Source organism: Aptenodytes forsteri, unplaced genomic scaffold (assembly GCF_000699145.1).
Source record: "Aptenodytes forsteri isolate BGI_AS27 unplaced genomic scaffold, ASM69914v1 Scaffold155, whole genome shotgun sequence".
Classification (NCBI taxonomy): Eukaryota; Metazoa; Chordata; class Aves; order Sphenisciformes; family Spheniscidae; genus Aptenodytes; species Aptenodytes forsteri.
Genome location: NW_008794446.1, coordinates 9,079,283 through 9,087,823, shown reverse-complemented (window position 1 = coordinate 9,087,823; position 8,541 = coordinate 9,079,283).

The window sequence follows — 8,541 nt, the reverse complement described above, 5'->3', positions numbered from 1 at the left end:
GCACAGCAGCAGCCAAGAAACCAGGGTTTCAAACCCTGGTTGAAGGAAGAGGGAATTAGAGAATACCAATAGAGAAGACTAATTACCCGTGATTATTTAGGCCATTTTTCAAACGTTGTCCAGAAGGTTCATATGTTGAAAAGATTCAGGAAGTTACTCAAATGGGATGCTGTACAATTTAAATGATTAAGAAAGGGATGGCATGGTTTGACTCACAAGAGTAGAGGACTGCAAAGAAAGAGTAATTTGATAATTGCACAGAATTGCATGACTTCTTATGGTAAAGATATAAGAAGCAGTGACTGGAAGCTGAATCCAGGTAAGGATGGTAGGTAACATAAAGCCAGGTTGGTTGTGGTGGAGAATTTGTAGCACTGTTGGTTTTTATGGGAAAGTTCGAGAGAAATTGAAAGCTACTCTGTCCCCGTCGCTAGTTTATTCTAGCAAATTTCACACTAGCTCCTGTCTGCGTATTGCTGTTATTTCTCCAGTCTTTTAAGTACGTAATTCAGAGCTTACCCGGGGAACGCCTTCCCAGAATAGCAAGGTCTCCTTATATGACTGCGCCCATGTGCTGCACTCCTGAGTAGTCTTCTACTTGTCTTCTGCTGAGGCTGTCAAAAATGGCAACAGTCCACATCCCCAGCCCAACTAATCACCCTTCCGGGTCACTTAAACGCTCGCAAGTCTGCAAAGCAGCACGTGGCATGTTTGGTAGCTCACTTTGTGTCGATAAAGGTAGCAAGTCTCAGCACTGCTAGGATCAAAATAGTGTGCCCCTGCCAAAAATAAAAATTAAAAAAAAAAACCAAGAAAAAAACAGGAATTGAAAAACAGGTATTTATTCTGTTTTATCTGGAAACAAAATACAATTTAAAACATTACGTATGCGATCATAAAACTTGCACAGACATTTGATCATATTAGATATAATATAAATGTCATTAGCAAGGCTGCGATTTTCTATCCAACAATCTTTCTAAAAGAGGTCAACAGAAAAAAAACTATCCCAAAAGCTTTTCCCTGCTTGCATTGCTTTTCGGTACAACAGTGTTTCCTGCCTTTTCTACAAGGTAGACCAAGATCTTAATCCAGCGCTCCTCATCCTACCATGAGTTTGAGATCATATGGCTTTTCCCTTTGTTGTGGGCTCTTTGAGGGCCTTTGGTTTGCATTCCTGTGAAGTCCCTCCAAGCAACAACCTTCGTGCATTAAATTAATCCTCTCGCTGACTTCGGCGATGGAGGGTTAGATCGCTACCTGCAGCACATTCCAGTGCAGACACTGCTGCTTTGTTTTGCCCTTTTAAAAAAAGGGTATTGAAGGGAGCGTGTAGTGTTTTATCAGGCGCGGAGCAAGCTGAGGTTGGGTACTGCAGAGCAAAGCCACACAATGCACACTTTGTGCTGGCAGGATGCAATTTAATCCATATTTAGTTTTGGCATGAGTGTTGGTAAAACCCACTTGCTCTTCACATTGCACGTGAGCCATTTTGATTATGTCCGATAAGGTAGGGCTTTCAATAGGATAAAAGCAACAGTGGGCGGATTTGCTCGTGAGCCTGCTGGTTTCCACAACAGCAGTGACTGATGGGATTAGAGGAAATGTTTTCTAATAGCGTACTGACAGAGAGGGCGGCTGATTGAGGGCACGCTAACGCTTCCAGCAAGTGCCACAGCTTCAACAGCAGGGTCGGTTGAGTAAGCCTGAGATTTTTTTTCCCATCATTTGATTTTCTAAATCCTTCCTTATCGCAGTTGGATTTAATGTTTTTTCCGTTGACCTGAGATTTGGCTTGTTCAAAAGGTTATAAATGACGTTTTTCTAAAGCATTGGTGGAAAAGCACACAAAAAAGAAGGCAGCTTTTAGAAAGTGCTTTCTCTGAGCCTCAGTCTTTGTGGAGTTTTCCATTTCTTCTGCCCAGGTCCCAGTCTCAGTTTGTGGATGGACAATTCACATGCTATTCAGCATGCAGAAATTCTCCTAAGTATAGGAGATAATATACCAAAATCTAGTCTGTAATCAACAGTTTAAGGGAGAGCACTGATTTAAAACTTGGAAAAAATTAAACCATTGGAATTCAAGCAATCACCTTGGTTTGCCCAAGATCTGTATCAGACAGTTCATTGGAACATAATGATAAACATAGAATCACAGAATCATTTAGGTTGGAAAAGACCCTTAAGATCATCAAGTCCAACCGTTAACTTCGCACTGCCAAGTCCACCACTAAACCATGTCCCTAAGCGCCACAACTACGCATCTTTTAAATACTTCCAGGGATGGTGACTCAACCACTTCCCTGGGCAGCCTGTTCCAACGCTTGACAACCCTTTCGGTGAAGAAATTTTTCCTAATACCCCATCTAAGCCAACATCTATAAATACAGACTATATATGTGTACATGAAGATATATTCTACAGTAGAATAAAATAATAACCAAATTTAAAAGAATCGATCATCTTACATGTGATCTGAGGCAGGGCATTGTCCAGGCCAGTTAGTAATTTTATTCCCAAGTCCTTAAACATGAGGAAATCACGGAACACTATGGACCAATTCAGATGAGACCTTTACACTATACAAGCATTATTCTGCATGTGGCAGAGGTTACAAAATGAATTGAGAACTTTTAAAAAAAATAGTAAAGGCTCTATTTCAATTTTTTTTAAATGCCTTTCAGTCCAGAAATCCAAGTGCCCTAGACATTTCATAGGTCAATATGGGAGCCTTAGGAAAAAAAAAAAAAAAGTACTATAAATAACAAAATAAAACATTTAGGACCTACACCCAGTACTCTATGGCTTCCTTCCAGGATTTTTAGAGCTGCAATTTCTTGCTCTTCAATATCAACATACTGGAATATTCACCGAGTGAATGCAATTTCTCCGCCGGAGTCGGTAGCATCTGAAGGCCCTGGCTGGCCCCACCGCAGGAGCTGAGTGCGCAGCAGCAGCTCTAATGCTTTTCAGCTGGTGGGGATCTCAGCAAGACGTTTTGTAACAGGGACGCTCTGTGCATATGCGTGCGTGTGCTTCCATACGATGGACGTATAAGAGAACAATATTGAACAAAACAGGAACGGTAGAGGTTATTCATTATGAAAATAAGCATAATGAGAAAAGGACATCTAGCTACTAGTGCACTAAAAAAGAGCAAAACCAGCCATTACGTTGCAAAGTAATCATATTTTAAAAGCCAAAGTAAAGATCTAGTCTACAGCCACTTTACTTCTCTAACTTCGTGTTCACTTAAACTCACATAAACTCTGCACCTGGCCAAAGCAAAAAAAAAAGAAGATCTGGAATCAGCAGAATAACAGCATTTACTGCTCCAATTTTGTTCATACATTGAAAAGGTGCTTTCTTGTATATTTACGCTGACTCCTGCAACACATGGTAGCTGCGTTTAACCTGAGGAAATTCAACAGCAAGTATCAGCTTGGCCATTTGGTTCACTCTGTTCCAAGAGAACAAAGAAAGTTGTTGACCAACCTGATGCCATTTTATGTTGTTAGGCACAACAATAGTTGTGTACCTTTATCATAGCTTCAGCTTTATTAAACCTTATTCCTCAGGATGTTCAACAATAATAGTTAAGGCGACACCACACCTGTGCAAGAGTGAGAATATCTTTCTGACTGAGATACCAAAACAGACCCATAATATTCCACCAAATAACACTTGCAGTACATTTTGTCAAAATTCATCACCTTTTTTTTTTGATATGTTGAGACTACAAATAGAAAAAATTCCTTGCTTGAAAAAATTTTCACGCCATGACAAAATGCTGTGAAATCTGACATAAGAGTATTTTCTCCAGGAGGGTTTGTGCAGCTACCCTCCGTGTTAAACCGTGAGCAGGGTGCAGCGCTGATACGTCCAGCACACACTACAGCCTGTTACAGCTGATTTCCCTCTGCAAGTCTCCCAGCTGTGCAGAGGTTAGCTGTAAATGTGCTTGGAAGCCTAAAAATCCCCAAAGATGCAATATTGCAACTTCTGCAGATGTATCAGTGTTGTAACTGTGGTAGCTGAAAACTATAAGTAAAAATAATATAATCTGTTAGTTGAGTGGGGGGAAACAAAAATAACTAAAGGTTTTGGGCTCAAGGCCTTCTTGGATCTGCTTTCTAATGTTTGCTTGCACACTCTGCATCCAGTTAAAGGTCTACAGCTGCTGCAGCTCTGAGGATGCTCCTGCAATTCTTACCTGAACTTAGGGAGCAGAAGTTACCTTTCAGTTTGGCCTTGTTATACTTCATGCTGCAAGAGCTGGAGGGTTTAAATGCCTCACAGTCTCTGTTTTCTTCCCAATTACCTCATTTTTTTGACAAAAAAAAAATACTCTATTCAAATTTTGCTTAAGTTGCATTACTGACAAGCTGCCCATAATAAGACTCCGATTTCATTTTCTCGTGGAAAAGAAATGCAGTCACCCTAATGCCACCCAGAAGACGGCCCGGGAATCAGATGCTGATTTATGCTGTTACCAGTGTCTCTCTCTGCTGCTCTGTCCCCTAGCCCAGGAAGCAGGCCAGAAAAAAAGCAAAACACCTCTTTGACCGGAGCAACCCCAACCCACACCAGCAACCCATTCTTTAAAGATCTGTTATTGAATCATATTGAAACACAGCTTATGGATAGTTCAAACAAACAAAACAAAAAAAAAAAAAAGAAGACAGAGACAGGAGAAAAAAACTGCATAAAGACTTATACTGGAGAGTCATTCAGCAAAATTCCCATTTGTGTATTAAAAGCTTAGCTAAATAACCTTGGGCTGCACAGGAAGACAAGTAGGAAGGAAAACTCTTCTGATCTTTACAATCGCCCTGCCCCTCGAGCATACCAGGCATTTTATCTTCTAGTCTTCATAAAAAATTGATTTTGTGAAATAGACATGCAGCACTTACTTACCTCATTCTTGATGCAGACGGCTTTGCCCTCCCCATCCCCTGCAGTGTCAGAAATAGTAACACATGACTGTCACTGAAGGCTCTTTCCAATCAGGAAAGGAACGTCTCTATCTCTTACCCCTCTCCTCCTGTTTTATGGCTCTTCCCTACCGTTCTGCCTTATTTATCACTGCTGCAATTTTCGGGTATTTCTTTGCCTTCTTTCCTCCAGCCCCGTGTTTCCCATTCTCCTGCCTCCCCTAGCTGGTCTGCTCCCCCATCGCCACGTGAAAGCGTGGATTTAATTTCATGAACCTGGAAGATGTAACACAACGTACACAAGCATCTCTAAGGCTTTGCTCTGTTCTTATGTAAAAGCAAAGGAAATAAAAGAGAGGGAAACAAAGGTACCCCACCATAGTGTGCAAATGCTGGCCTGTGCGACACTGGGTAAAGCTTATTTTCAGAAAGGCAGCGAGCTCAAATTCAAAGCCAGCCTACCCAGGAATTTATTTGGTTGGATTCCTATCTGTGGGCAGCTGCTTCTAAAATGGAAGATAATGGTTGAGTGCTTAAAACGGTGATTTTTTAAGCACATGCCCTGATCTGGATTTTTCTGCAAGAACCCTCCATGAAAACTAGAGACAAGGAACTGGTCACAGCAGCGAGAGAGACAGAGCTATCCGTGACAGTATGTAAAAATTGCTGATAATGGGACTTACCCTAAAGTGCTGCAAAAAATGTATCCATTGAAAAGATTACAGGCAGGACAGTTGGGAATTATGATGGTTTAAACTGACTGAAAACAAAAACCTGCCTTCTTTTTTTGTCTGGAACGGTCATTTTCTCTTTCCTGAGATAATCTTACCACAAAATATTATACCAAAATAAACAATCATTCATATCAGATCTACTTTGCACACTCCTGATCTGGTGTTTGACTTAATTTCCTGAATGGGTGAGTCAAAGCAGGTTGGGCCGACCTGTAAGTTGAGACACACGAGGGCATTTTCTTCTGTGTGCTTAGTAGGTTGGTGGAAAACAGCATCAACGTGGCAAAGGAGTTACTGCAGAAAGGACGACACCATTAGACTTAGTCTCCTGCTTAGAACTACTAATTATAAACTAGCCCAAATCACACATAAGTTATTTGTTTATATTTGGTTCAACAGAAAACTGGAGTCAAAATTATTTTAACACTAATGTTTTAAAACACTTTAAAACTTACAAACAGCAAGACGGGAGATGGAATGAAGAATCCCATATAATTTGGCCTGAAACGGGCAACGGTCCCCGCGGGCGCCGGGAGGGGATGCCGGGAGGTGGTACACCCACCCACTCCCCGGAGGCTTGCTGACAGCACCACTGCTCCCGTCTCAAATTCTCACCTTTTGAAGCTCGCCAGCTATTGCTGGTTAACAGATCAGCCGTAAATGATAGATTTTTTTTTTTATATTATGCCGTTACGATCTTTATATTTACTTATGGGAGAAAACTATAGGGCCCTACAAGGGGCTTTCAAGAGCCCCTACAGCTGCTCATCAGGGCTCGGCTCTGGCAGATCTGGCCCCTCTGCAGCGCGGTGGTCCTCACCTGCCTCCAGCCATCGCACACGGCAACTCCTCCATCCATTCCTGCAGCAGAAGCAATGATGTATCGCACTGACACCTGCCCGCCCCCATTTTTTTTTTTTTGCTAAGTATTTTGTTGGTGTTTGCTCCAAGTCTTCCAGTGGGCGAATGGATTTTATACAGGAAACATACACTATGTTACAATGTACTGATGTATTACGAAACTTGGCCATAAAGAAGCATTTGCACTTGGCTCTGTGGTGGAGTGTGGGAAACTGCAGACTAGTTTCAATGAGTAAGCCTTTTTCTTAGCACTGCTCAGGGACTTCCAGCAGCTGAAGGATATATTCCTGGCTGCAATTAATTCATCAATTTGCAGTATATGAAACCCCAGATTCAGAAACGGCTGAAAACGCTGCCACCACCGTGTTACAAGCTCTTGCAGTATCGTTCTGGATGGGGATTTCTTTCTAACAGCTTTTTGTTGGGGGATCCCAGCTGAGGACCCATCATCTATTTGTACCATCCATGAAGCAGGCACTGACACTGGCTGAGATGGCTCTGTGCAGAGCCCTGAGTTCAAGCCAGGTTAAAGAGGTCCCTGCCAGTACACTGCCCGGTGGAAAAGCCGAAGAGTGCAGCAGGAAGAGACCCTAGATGAGAAGACGATGTATGAAGCTGGGACTGGCCTTGTAAATCCCATTTTCTCCTTTAGTTTGAGAGGGCCAAATTCAGAGGTGATGAGTTGTATTGGGTTTGCATGGCAAGGTTTTGGTAGTGGGGAGTCTACAGGGGTGGCTTCAGTGAGAAGCTGCTAGAAGCTTCCCCCATGTCTGACAGAGCCAATGCCAGCCGCTCCAAGACCTGGACCCGCCGCTGGCCAAGGCTGAGGCCATCAGTGATGGTGGTAGCGCCTCTGTGATAACATGTTTAGAAGGGGGAAAAAAAACCTGCACAACAAACTGCAGCCAGGAGAGAGGAGTGAGAATATGTGAGAGGAACAACTCTGCAGACACCAAGGTGACCCCATTTTTTTTTTTTTGCTAAGTATTTTGTTGGTGTTTGCTCCAAGTCTTCCAGTGGGCGAATGGATTTTATACAGGAAACATACACTATGTTACAATGTACTGATGTATTACGAAACTTGGCCATAAAGAAGCATTTGCACTTGGTCTGTTTGGCTCTGACTGGTGGAGTGGGAAACTGCAGACTAGTTTCAATGAGTAAGCCTTTTTCTTAGCACTGCTCAGGGACTTCCAGCAGCTGAAGGATATATTCCTGGCTGCAATTAATTCATCAATTTGCAGTATATGAAACCCCAGATTCAGAAACGGCTGAAAACGCTGCCACCACCGTGTTACAAGCTCTTGCAGTATCGTTCTGGATGGGGATTTCTTTCTAACAGCTTTTTGTTGGGGGATCCCAGCTGAGGACCCATCATCTATTTGTACCATCCATGAAGCAGGCACTGACACTGGCTGAGATGGCTCTGTGCAGAGCCCTGAGTTCAAGCCAGGTTAAAGAGGTCCCTGCCAGTACACTGCCCGGTGGAAAAGCCGAAGAGTGCAGCAGGAAGAGACCCTAGATGAGAAGACGATGTATGAAGCTGGGACTGGCCTTGTAAATCCCATTTTCTCCTTTAGTTTGAGAGGGCCAAATTCAGAGGTGATGAGTTGTATTGGGTTTGCATGGCAAGGTTTTGGTAGTGGGGAGTCTACAGGGGTGGCTTCAGTGAGAAGCTGCTAGAAGCTTCCCCCATGTCTGACAGAGCCAATGCCAGCCGCTCCAAGACCTGGACCCGCCGCTGGCCAAGGCTGAGCCCATCAGCGATGGTGGTAGTGCCTCTGTGATAACATATTTAAGAAGGGGGAAAACTGCTGCGCGACAGCAGCCAGAGAAAGGAGTGAATATGTGAGAGAAACAACCCTGCAGACACCAAGGTCAGTGAAGAAGGCAGGAGAGGAGATGCTCCAGGCGCCGGAGCAGAGATTCCCCTGCAGCCCGTGGTGAAGACCATGGTGAGGCAGGCTGTCCCCCTGCAGCCCATGGAGGTGAATGGTGGAGCAGATATCCAC